Raw genomic sequence first — 12,355 nt, forward strand, 5'->3', positions numbered from 1 at the left:
ATAAACTCTTCCTTGCTATGCTGTGGCGCTGTGGTGGCAGGGTGAGGATGCTGGGTCTCTGGGGTGGTAAACCTACAGTATTCCAGTGACAGAACGATGACGGAGTCTTTTTGTTGTTTACGACAACAGGGCCAGTGAAATGGGACAAGGGTTGAGGGGCTTGCCACCAAACCTGATGACCTGAGTTTGATCCCTGGAGCTCACATGAAAGAAGAGAAACAACTCCAGTAAGTAAGTTGTCCTTTGACCTTCACAGGTGTGCCTTGGCACGTGTGTTTGCCTGTGCACCCAGACATGCATAAAATAAAGAAATAAATGCGAAAGAAAATGACAACAAACAGAAGGACTTCAGCTGTGACTCTTTTATATTTAACTTCTTCTTCTTCTTCTTCTTTTTTTTTTTTTTTGGTTTTTGAGACAGGGTTTCTCTGTGGCTTTGGAGCCTGTCCTGGAACTAGCTCTGTAGACCAGGCTGGTCTCAAACTCACAGAGATCCGCCTGCCTCTGCCTCCCGAGTGCTGGGATTAAAGGCGTGCGCCACCATCGCCCGGCTTATATTTAACTTCTTTATTGACTCTCGGGGAGTTTCACATCATGCACCCCAATTCTTCTCACCTCTAAGCCCCCCCATATACCCCCCATTTCTGCTATGCCCACCCCCAACAAAAGGAAACAAAATCAAAGTAAGCAAGTAAGCAAACAAAAGCAAAAAAATTAATTAATTAAAAACAAAACAAAACAAAATCAAAAACCACAGCCGGGCAGTGGTGGTGCACACCTTTAATCCCAGCACTCGGGAGGCAGAGGCAGGTGAATCTCTGTGAGTTCAAGGCCAGCCTTGTCTAGTCTACAGAGCTAGCTCCAGGACAGCTAGGGCTGTTACACAGAGAAACCCTGTCTAAAAAAAAAAAAAAAAAAAAAAAAAAAAAAAACAAACCCAAAGCACACAACAATAGAAAAATCTTTTTGCTTCTCTCTCTTTCCTGTCTCTCCAAGCAGCTCCTCATTCATCCTGGTGACACTGGAGGCTTCAGTGTGTCATAGAGTGTACCTCTTCGTCCCATCGGTTTTACTGGCAAATGTTCATTGCAATGAATCACCAGTCTGGTTCAAGGTCTCTGGTTTCTGGTACACCATCTTCATGGGGTCAGCACTCTGGGATATCCTATGGCTGTCCCAAGTCTTGGAGATCTTGTGTGTTCCACAGGACCAGTCCCTTCACAGCTCCAGCAGGTCCTAGATGAGGTAGGTGCTAGGGTGGATGAACCCAGGGCCTGGCTGTGGGCCTGGGTGTAGTCAAGCTTATCAGTCGGAGCCCCTGGGGTCACCCACCTTGGGTGAGAGGTGGATTCAGCTCCCCTACATGCATGCCCTCAGGGTTGGCTTACCCTGGCCTGTGATGAGGGATGGGGGCCATTTCTCCAGCACGCAGGGGCCAATTCTCTGGCCACAGTGTCCAAAAAGAGGCAAGGCCAGCGAAGGGCGGGGCTGGCTCAGCACGGTCCTCTGATTTCATCTCACATGGTTCCTAAGCCCCTCCCCCAGGTGACATGGGCCACAGACATCCACACAAACCCCAGTTGTAGCTGGACCATGGACCCAGACGTGGCTCTTGGCAGCAGCTTGAGCCCAGATGGCATTCTGGTTCCAGGTGGAATGGTTCTGACCACCGGACACCACCAAGGCCACAGGTTATGGCCCTTCTGGGCTTCTATGTGACCTGCATTTGGTTACAATGCAGGACCCAGACTTCAGCACAGGCCTGAGCCACGGTAGGACCATGGACCCCAACATGGTCCTGGGCAGCAGCTGGGTCTGGATGTCACCACTGTCCTAGCAGCAGTATGGACACCAACATGGCCCTCGATCTCAGGCATCTGCACAGCCTTCAATGATAACAAGTACATTGGACATCAGCGCAGACCCTGGCTGTAGTAGGGCCATGGACCCTGACATGGCCTGCAGCTGCAGCTCTGGCCCTGATGTCATTGTGACATTGAGAGGCAGTGCAGGCCTTCAGATCTGGATGCATCCTGGACCCCAACCTGGCCTCAGGTGGCTGATCTGACCCTGGGCAACCTCATGGCATTCGGTGGCAATAAGAGCCACATACATCAGTCTCCAGACCTTAGCTAAGGCTATAGGGCCACAGACCCAGCCATGACTCCTGGCAGCAGCCTAAGCCTAGAAGACACTACTGCACAGATGGCAGCACAGGCCATCCATATCTGTATGGCCCCTGCAGTGGCATGGCCCCTAGACTCCAACCAAACCACAGGCTCCAGCCCAGATCTCAGGCCTCTGTGTGGGCCTTAGTGGCAACCTGGACTACAAACATCAACACAGACCCCAGCTGCAGCTGGGCCACAGACCCAGACACGGCCTCAGGCAGCAGCTATGCCTGGTCGACATCCTAACTCCAGGCTTCATGTGGCTTTTGGTGGCACCATGGGACATGGGCACCAACATAGACCTTGGCTGAAGGAGGACCATGGACCCAGACATGGCCCTCGGTAGCAGTCTAGGTCTAATTGTCACCATGGTCCCAGCTGGCAGCAAAGGCCACCCAGATTGGTTCAGCCTCAACAGCAGCGTGGATCATGGCCCCAGGAGGCGACCCAGCCCACTGGAATCAGCATGGTACTCTTCAGCAACAGAAGCCACGAACATCAACACAGACCCTGGCTAGCGTGGGACAGGGACCCTGGCCCGGCCCTCACCATGGCCCTGGGTGCCAAGCAGGCCTCCAACATCTGCCTACTCCTCACCGTCTTCCTTTCTTCCTTTCTGTGTCTTTCCACAGCACACGAACCATTCTGTTTCTCTTCCTCTCCTATTTTTCCACCATATATTCTCTTATCATAGGAAGGCCCACAGCAAGGTGCCGGGTGGGCCCATGGCCATCTTCCCACCAGCCGAGGCCTTGAGGACCCCAGCCAGCTAGACCCCGTCTGAGCAGAGCTGTGAGTTTCTAAGTTATAGTTTGCAATGCAGGAAGAAAATAATTGGCCCACTCATGCCTTGTAATCTTCAAGAAAATGGCATCTCCTCCTCCACAAGCATGGTGGGGACACAGTAGTTTGCATATAGGCCTGGCAAAGCAGCTATCCAGGTTGAAGATCAAGGGAAATAGAATTTTTATTTAGGTTTACTAAATTTTTAGCTAAAATGAAAACTGAATCATAATAACATTTTTTAAAACGTTAAAATGTTAAAATGGGTTGCATGTATGTACATATGTATGTATGTGTCTGATGCCCAGAGAGGTCAGAAAAGGACATCTGATCCCTTGGAACTAGAATTACATGTGTGAGCCACCATGTGTATACTGGAAATGGAACCTAGGTCCTCTTTTGGGGGTAGGGTTCAAGATAGGGTTTCTGTGTAGCCCTGGCAATCCTGGAATTCACTTTGTAGACCAGGCTGGCTTCAAACCCACAGAGATCCACCTGCCTCTGCCTCCCGAATGCTGGGGTTAAAGGCGTGCACTACCACGCCCAACTAACAGAAGTAACCATCAGGCCATCTCGCCAGCTTCTTGAACTCTAGTAACACATAACACCCATCTTTCCTTCCTTCTTTCTATTTTTGTTTGTGGTACTGGGTCTCATATATGCTAAGGTAGATCTATAGCCCTCTTTTTTATTTTAATTTTATTTGTGGAGCCGGGGTCTCACACAACCCAAGTTCTTATTCTTGAACTTGCTAAGGAGCCAAGGATGACCTTGAACTCTTGATGGTCCTGCCTCTACTTCTCAGATTACAGGAATGTGTCACCATGCCCAAATTTAGCCCTTTTTAAATTTTTCATTTTTATTTCAGATAAGTTCTTACATAAGCCCAGGCTGCCTTTGAAGTCTCCATACAGCTGAGGATGGCCCTCAACTTCTGAGCCTCAGGATTTCAACTCTTGATGGTGCCTAAGGCACCAAACCCCATTGTTCACCTTTGTGTTATGAAGATTCCTAAGGCTTGAGCTTATAGCTGAGGAGAACTCCGAGGCCCTGGCTTCCACTCTCTGCACCACAGAAGCAGACAAGTAAATAAATAAAGCTAAAGCTCCTGTTTTTACAGGTGTGGTAGCTTGCATTTATCGACCCTAGCACTCAAGAGGCTAAAGTGATAAGTATGCCCAGGAGTTTAAGGCCAACCTGGGCAACGCAACGAGATCCTGTCTCAAAATAACTTCAAGAAGTCCCTGAAACTGACCAGATTTAGTAGGCCCCACCCTGCCAGAGTTAGCTATAAAAGCTGAGATTCCTCTCAGAGGAGCAGAGTCAAGTTGCAAAGAAGACTTTTGAGACCAGACTAGATTCCTGGAAGAAACAGAAACCAGCCAAGTTACCCAGAAGAGGGTTAGACCAACTTAGTCACTTGGAAAGGACACTGTCTGATCTGTGTGCCCCAGGTTTCCAGCTTTGTGAGCTGTCACCGAGGCTGGGGTGGGCTTTGATAATGCATTGCTGCTCCTGTAAGTAACCCCTCACCCATATTCCTGTAAGGAACCCAACAGAACACACTGGGTCACAAGCTAGTCTCTGGTCTGTCAGAGTTCTCTGTCTGGGCTGTGCAGATGTGTGTGTGTGTGTGTGTGTGTTGTGTCCCCCAGAAGAAGTTTTGTCACACGACAGCACTTGATGTGCAAGCATGGGGACCCAAATTCAGATTCCCAGCATTCCTGCAAAAGAAGGAAGGAAGAAAGAGCCAAGACAGAGCCAGGCAGTGGTAGCACATGCTTTTAATCCCAGCACTCGAGAGACAGAGGCAGGCGGATCTCTGAGGCCAGCCTGGTCTACAGCTGTCCTTCCAGGACAGCCAGTGCTACACAGAGAAACTCTCTTGAAAAAAACTTAAAAAAAAGACAGGTTTCCTGCGTTTGCCGACTAGACAGATGAATGGACAACCAGCAAACCCCAGGCTCCCGGAGAGACCCTGCCTCAGCTTTTACTCCAGGAGTAAAATGGAGGACTGACACGCACAGACACACACACTACATACGACACACGTATACACTGCATGCACAGGTGTGTGCATGCACACAATACAGTAAACAAAACACGGAAAATGAAGCCCTCTGCCGGCCCTGTTAGTACAGGACTGTAATCCTCGCTGCTGGGGAGGCTGGGGCACAAAGAGAGAGAGCTAAATGCCTGTCTGAGAAATGTAGTGAGATTATCTTGGGTGCGTGGGGGGGGGGGTCAGGGGAGGAGAGACAGAGAAAAGAGAGAGCTGGGGATGGGTTAGTCTCCAGCACTGAAGGGAGGGGAGAAAGAAAAGAAGAAAACTTGGGGCAATCGGTGCTAGAGAGATGGCCCTGCTGTTAAGGGACTTTGTATCCATGTAGAGGGCCTGGGTTGGGTTCCCAGCACCCACAGGGAAGCTCACAATTGCCTGTAGCTCCAGTTCCAGGGGATCCAATATCTTTACCTCCACCGTCACCAGGCATACACGCGGTGCACATACATACATGGAGGCAAACACTCATACAAAGAAAAATCAAATCTTTAAAAATAACCTAAGGATTTGAAACAATAACCCGGAAGGTTAATGACATTTCTATCCTATCAGACTGGATGCTAGACAGAGGGGAGACCAGGGTGCTGTGGGTGCAGCACCTCCCTGGTTCCATGGGCCTACCTTCTCCCTGCCTCTCTGAAGCCGACTTAAGTCCCAGATGGCACCCTGCTTCCTGCAAGGGAGGGAATAGTGTCCGTGTGACATAGTCACTTTGCCTAAAAGTGCTGCTTGTCAAGGTTGGGGTCCCTGAGGCTGCCCTGCCTTCTGTGTCATCCCCAGGAGGAAAAAAAAGTCCCTGGCGGGGTGCGGCCCTCTGCTAGGAGGCCATTTCCCTAAGTGGCCAAGGTAAGAAGTGGGGGATTTCCAGTCTAGTCCATGGGGCTGACTTCAGTACTGGGGGCTCCTCTTCTTTCTCAAATAGTCCAGACTGGTATAAGGGCAAAAACCCCAGTTAGGCAGAACTGTGCGTGAGGGAGTTGTGGGAGCAGCGGAGGTGGCTAGACTCACAGGCCTCCAGTCCCTAAGTCCTGCTCTGGAGGAAACACCAGTGTTGCCCGCGGGAACCACAGGGACCCAACCCTGGAAGACCCCAACAAGCATGTCCTGGAGGGGGGTGGGTCTGAAAATCCAGAGTGGCACTTACTCATGGGCCTGTGGGGAGTGATTCAAATCAGTGAATGCCCCTGCCTAACCCCAGCTTCTGCCCCAGGACTGCTGGGTGGCTCTGGTGGTTAGAGGAAGGGCAAGTCTAAATCTCAGGCCGGGAGTCTTCCTAACTGACCAGCATTTCCAAGGCTACAGGGAATCAAGGCACAGCAGGAGACCACCGTGCCCTGATCACGTGACTCGCAGAAAGGGGACTCCTGTCCTAGCAGTGTTACTGTGTATTAGTACATTGCACTGGGCGGGGGTGGGGGGTACCTCAGAGACTCAGTGCAGAGAGAGGGGGCAGCCCTGAGGCTAAGGCACACTTGCCCCAGCTTCAATGCCATTAAACTCGGGTTTAGATATGGGTTTAAGAAACAGCTAGACCCTTTTGGGTCACCCGTGGTGGGAACTCGTGAACTTCCTTTTATACCCAGCATGTGATATGTAATATATTCTTGCTGTGGACACATGTCTATGTTTCTCTGTCTCTCTCTGCCTGTATCTCTCCGTCTCTTTCGTGTGTGTGTGTGTGTGTGTGCACGTGTGTGTGCGCACACATGTGTGTGCTTGTGTGTAGGCTTGTGTAACTGAGGCATGCCAGGTCAAGGACTAGCCAGAACTTGTGTAAGGGCCCTGTGTAGAAGAGACTCTGGATAGTGACATAACAATGCAGCCAGTATCATAGTGTGAACCAAGTCCTGAGCCAGCGCTGTAGGCATAATCACCAATCTACCCATGTGCCAACCATTTCCCTCAAGGAAGGTATTATTATCTGCAGTTTACAAGTCAATAAACAGAATTTGCACCCAGGTCAACCTAAGGCCAAGTCAGAGACTTTCCACTAAGCTCTAGTGGAGTGGTCCTCTTCAATTACACCCCATCTGTTTCTTGTCTCCGAGGCCTGGTCTGAGGTGACAGGTCCCCACTCCATCCGTCTTCCCTCCCTACTAGCTGAGGTGGCCTGTTCTAAGGCCTGTGGAGCTTGCCCAGCTCACACTGGGCGTGAGACCTTCATCCAACAAACCAGGCCCTGGTTCAGAGAGGGTCTGCCTGGCCCTGGGCGGATCAGCTGGGGTTGAGCTGGGCCAGCTGTTTACAGTAAACAGAAAGCTCTGGAGGAAGGAAGGAGGGGAGGGGCTCCGGTCGTCATGGAGACTGGACAGAGCAGCCAGGCCTGAGCCCTGATTCACAAGGACAAGGTCTGCATCTTTGAGGTGCTAAAGCTGGGGGAGGCTCAGGGAAGATCTAGCCGGCAAGTCGGAGTGGCTGGAGAACACACACCTGCCTGTCGACCTTCTGACTAGTCACTAACACTGACAATAATCACTTATTGGGCTTTTCAAGGAGGCTTAGCTCGAGGCCCTTCTGAATGTTTTCTTTTCTTATTCAATCAAGTGGCAGATATAATAACAGTCTCTAATTTATAGATAAGGAAACCAAGGTTCAGAAAGATTAAGTGGGCCTGGGGGCGTGGCTCAGCGGTATAGCGCCTCCCTCACCTCACAAGGATAGGGCCCTGGGCTCCGTCCCTGCAGTGTGGGGCAGGGTATGGCAAGTAAAGTAACTCCATTCAAAAGATGAAGCAATATAGTCTCGTCCCAGGCCATGCAGCTTGTCACACCACAAGCTAATGAATTCTATTTATTTATTCCTTTATTTATTTTTGAGGCATGGGGATTGAACCTAGGGCCTCGCACACGCTGGTAGCTTTGCCACTACTTGCCGGTATCCCTGTCCCTGCCTCCAGATTGTAAAATTCTGACACAGGATCTCCCTAAGAAGTCAAGGTTGATCTTGAATTTACTCCATGCCCAGACAGACCCTGAATTTGTGATCTTTCTGCTTCGGCGTCCCCAGTAGGTAAGACCTAGACTGTAAAGAGATATTCTGGATAAAGATTTTTTTTTTCTAGCCAGGCAGGTAAAGAGACATTGAGGTAGGGAAGCGGTGAGTTCCCAAGTAAGCAGGGAAACTGAGTCCCCAAGGTGACAACTGGACTTTCCCAGACTTCTGGCGTTAGTCAACGAGATCGCCGGGGGCAGAACCCATGTGTTCTAGCCCTAACCACTAGACCACACGAATTATCCACAGTTTACGCGGGGAAGGTCCAAAGAGAAACTCCCTTTCTAGTCCCAGCTTGGAGGGTCAGCTCTTACCCCGCGAACATGCTGGCTCTGTGAGGGCCCGGCTGGGCCAGGGCGCTGGGGGATGCTGGGGGGTTTCTGCCCACACATATGGTTTCCAGATTCCGGGGGATGAAAGGAGGCCCCGAGGCACGGAAATGGGGGATGTGTGATGACAAATTTAGACTGATTGCTTTTAGGAAAAAGCCAAGAAACCCTAAAAAATAAAAGCAAAAATTCCACTCGGAAACCAAAAGGGAATTATTTGATTGTGAAACCAAGGGCCTAGAGACACAGCCCTGTTTAACATGTAACGTATCAAGGGACCTTACAGCTCAGAGGATACAGGGAGGGACGGGGCTCTGTCTGCTGCTCCTGTCTTGTCTGGGATAGGGATCGAAGAGGGCAGAACACTTAGGGAGATGCCTGCTGTTGGGAGAATCCACGGCAAGCAAGCAACAGCCAAGTGTCTACGCCAAAAGGCCTCATTGGCTGGTGTGGGGAGCTTCGCCATTGGAGGTTCTAGATGGACTATGCCGGAAAGCACAGGAAAAGATGTGCCCTAAATTGGGATCTGGGGACAACTCAAGTTCCAGCCTTTAGGGTCATGGCCAAAAACAGAAGGTAGAAGAGAGGACATCTGGAATTCGGCCTATAGCAGAACCAAGAGTCAAAGATCAAAGAGGGACAAGGGGGACTTCCTGAAGCTCTCAGGGGAGTGCCTGCCAGACAGCCTGTTGTGCAAGTTCTGGGCCAGACAGCACGGCCAGGCTGGCAGAGGGGCTGGGCCTGGTCAGTGGCCAGAGTGATACTTGCCCAGCCCCCTGTGCTCCTCTAGGAACCCAAGACCCCGCTGCCCTTGGGAGCATTCCTATGCCACTGCAGGGCTGCATCCGCATGCCTGAGAGAATCCTCACCCCGCTCTGAGATTTCTCTTTCCTAGAGTCACCCTTTTACGAGAAGCCTTGAGGGCCTTCCCAAGCAAGCCTCTTTTGGGATAAGAGTGTCTGTGATGCAAGAGCTGCTGTGGACTCGAGAAAAGGGGCATCCTGGACTGCTAAGGTACCAAGCTCCGGACTAACTGTCCAGATGTGCTTCGTGCCCAGGGAAGCTTCCCATCGGCTCTTGGAGGTCTATTATATTTTCATCTTGCAGGTGAAGAGACAGTTCCGGGGGTGTGGCTAGGCCAACGGCTGGCAAACCCAGGGAGAAACTAACCCTCACTCTTTCCAGATCGCCTCTCGGTCCCTCACTCCCTATCTCTCTGCTCAAGCCTTTTCAGCTGGTGATGGAATGAGTATGGTGAGATGGCTCCGTGGGGAAAGATACTCGTCATCAAGTCTGATGATCTGCATCTGGTTCCCAGGACTCACGTGGTGGAAGAAGAGAACTGACTTCTTCCTACAAATTGTCCTCTGACCTCCACATAGGCTTCAAGGTGTGTGCGCGCTTGTGTGCATACAATACACACATACATACACACAATAAATAAATGTAATTTTAAAAAGATTTAAGAAAAGGCAATGGTGGTGCACGCCTTTAATCGCAGCACTTGGGAGGCAGAGGCAGGCGGATCTCTGAGGCCAGCCTGGTCTATGGAGCAAGTTCCAGGACAGCCAAAGGCTACACAGAGAAACCCTGTCTCAAAAACAAACAAAAAGAAAGGAAGGAAAGAAAGGAGGAAGAAAGGAAGGAAGGAAGGAAGGAAGGAAGGAAGGAGGAAGGAAGGAGGGAGGAGGGAGGGAGGAAGGAAGGAGGGAGGGAGGAAGGAGGGAGGAAGGAAGGAGGGAGGAAGGAAGGAGGAAGGAAGGAAGGAGGGAGGAGGAGGAGCATTATAAAAGGCTCAGGCCACAGCTAATCCATAACAAACATGGAATCTCACGGAGAAAGACGAGGATCCTAGATCCAGTCTCCTGCCAGCCACCAATTTCTCCTCTTAGATTCAGCTTTTGTCCGTCGGGAGCTAGGAATGGCAGCTCAGTGGTTTCCAAACCCATACAGAGTTGGGAAGGAGAGGCCACGCCAGAGGAATAGGAGGCATGGGCACTCCATCCTGGCTTCCACCGGATACTCACGGATCAATTTCAGGTGTTATATGGATGCAGAAAACCCTTTTTGAAGTAGAGTTCCCATAACACTATGGTCTCTGGCTAAGGTTTCACAGTTCTAAGCCTCTGAGAGCCAGGATAAGGATGAGTTCTGGGTTGGGGATATGGTAAAAGAAGTGGGCTAGACCATTTCTGGGTTTGAAGCCATGGAGAGGTGAGGGGAACAACAGCCTGGAACTGTGAGACTGGTCCATGGTAGGGAGTTAGGGGCACGAGTGCGCTGCCGAGATAATATGGCACCTGCCATGTACCTGGGGAACATAAACAGACCTTTGACCACAGCAGCCTGGGAACCAGGAACAGCAGCCACCGTCCTGGGAGTCACACTCGTACCCTTCTTCCTTTTTCTGCCCTGGCTTTTCTCTGTGGGCATCAGTTGCTGGCCACTGACCTGGGGCCACTCACCATCCTGTGACATCACAGTACGGGTACTGAGTGCTCAGTTCAAAGGATCACTTGGAGGCAAACACTGAGCAAAGGCAAGCTTATTTGGTGAAGGAAGCCACCCAGAAATGGGCATCTGCGGAGTGGAATCTACTGCCTCTCCGCCAGTCTCCCCTTTTGGAATCTGAGCAGCAGAATGGTGCCCCTCTCCTGGTGACTTACGTATCCTCTCCATGCTTAGGTGTAGGAGGAAGCAGAGGGCTGGAGATGCCCGAGCATCAGAGCCACTCAGTGGCATCCTCCTGTCTCACAGCCCTCCAGGCTGCTTCTGACGCTTGTTTATCCTCAACCTGCTGCAGGGACAGCCTCGCTCCCAAGGAGCAAAGCTGCCAGCAGGGTCTTTTGTGGTTCTGCTCCCGTGTGGTACTGCCTAGGGGCCCCACCATGGGGGCAACAGATGGACCTATGGTCTCTACAAAACAATGGTGGGGGAGGGGCCCTGGCATCGTCTGCCCCAAACAGGAAGCTGGGACTGAGCTTCAAAGGACTGGCAGGGCCAAGGGGCTGAGTGGTAGAGCCAGTGCCAGGACTGGAGGCTGCATGAATTGCTTGCTGCCCTCCGGCCTTGGGATGCCCAGGCCAGCAGCACGGTGGCCAGGGCAGCTGGGATTTGGGCAAAGGATGGCTTGCACTCCCAGGACAGTAGCCTCTGGCCTGGCAGCAGGTTGGGAAGAGGGTCTTAGAAGGCTGGGTTTTGCCCCAGCTCAGCTGCCACGTTCCAGTGAGGTTGCAAGTTGTTCTGTTCCTCTAGCAAGCAACCATGAGGGGTAGGGCTGGCACCAGGCCGGCTGCCTACTCCCTGGCTTCTGCTCCCAGCTGCTCTGCTCAGAGCCTTTTCCTCTCCACTTCCTGTTCACACAGGGGGGGGCGGGAAGTGGAGGGAGGAAGTTAGGGGGTGGTGTGGGGGGGGCCCATTGAATAAAAGGAATTAACCGTTTCCCTCCTCTGACCTCTGGGAATTTCCGCCTGTGAAAGTGTCTCGAAGAATCAGTAGTGCTAGAGGAGTGGAGAGGAGGTGTGCCCCCTCTTGCCCCCTCCCCCCACCCAGTGGTGGTCGGACCAGATAAGTCCCTCTGGGCCCCTAACCTTTTGTTTCCCCGGCGCCAGGGGACGGGGGAAGCAGCGTCAAGGGCAGCCAGGAGCTTGGTGGCCTCGGAGCCCCCTCCCAACCAACAGAGTTGGTGCCAGGCCCTGGCCTGAGACCTGAGCCTTATAGGGGAGGGGCAGGAACCAGAGAATTGGTAGTCGCGGAGGAATGAGCTCACACCCAGGCTGACCAGGTTGAGCTCTGCACCCTCGGTGCCTGGGCTAGTGCCCTTGGCCAGTGTGTTTTGGAGACGGGAGGGAGGGCAGCTGCACAGGGGGCCTAGGCCTCTAGGTGGGCACACCCTCCAATAGCCACAATCCTTAGGAGCTCTGGTAGACAGCCGTGCGGTCCAGACGCCAGTCCACAGCGCCCCCTAGCGCCTGGGGGCAGCTGGACGAGGCGGCCCCTAGGGCCCTGTGAAGGGCGGG

General features: G+C 52.1%; 1 protein-coding gene across 1 annotated transcript in view; it reads left to right on the forward strand.

Moving 5' to 3' along the window:
* Ppp1r14d (protein phosphatase 1 regulatory inhibitor subunit 14D) overlaps nucleotides 1–12,355 on the forward strand; it is a 295,305-nt gene that overhangs the window by 198,690 nt on the left and 84,260 nt on the right. The window lies entirely within an intron of this gene.

Source organism: Alexandromys fortis, unplaced genomic scaffold (genome assembly GCF_014885135.2).
Source record: "Alexandromys fortis isolate MF-2015 unplaced genomic scaffold, M_Fortis_MF-2015_v1.1 scaffold_6, whole genome shotgun sequence".
NCBI classification, from domain to species: domain Eukaryota; kingdom Metazoa; phylum Chordata; class Mammalia; order Rodentia; family Cricetidae; genus Alexandromys; species Alexandromys fortis.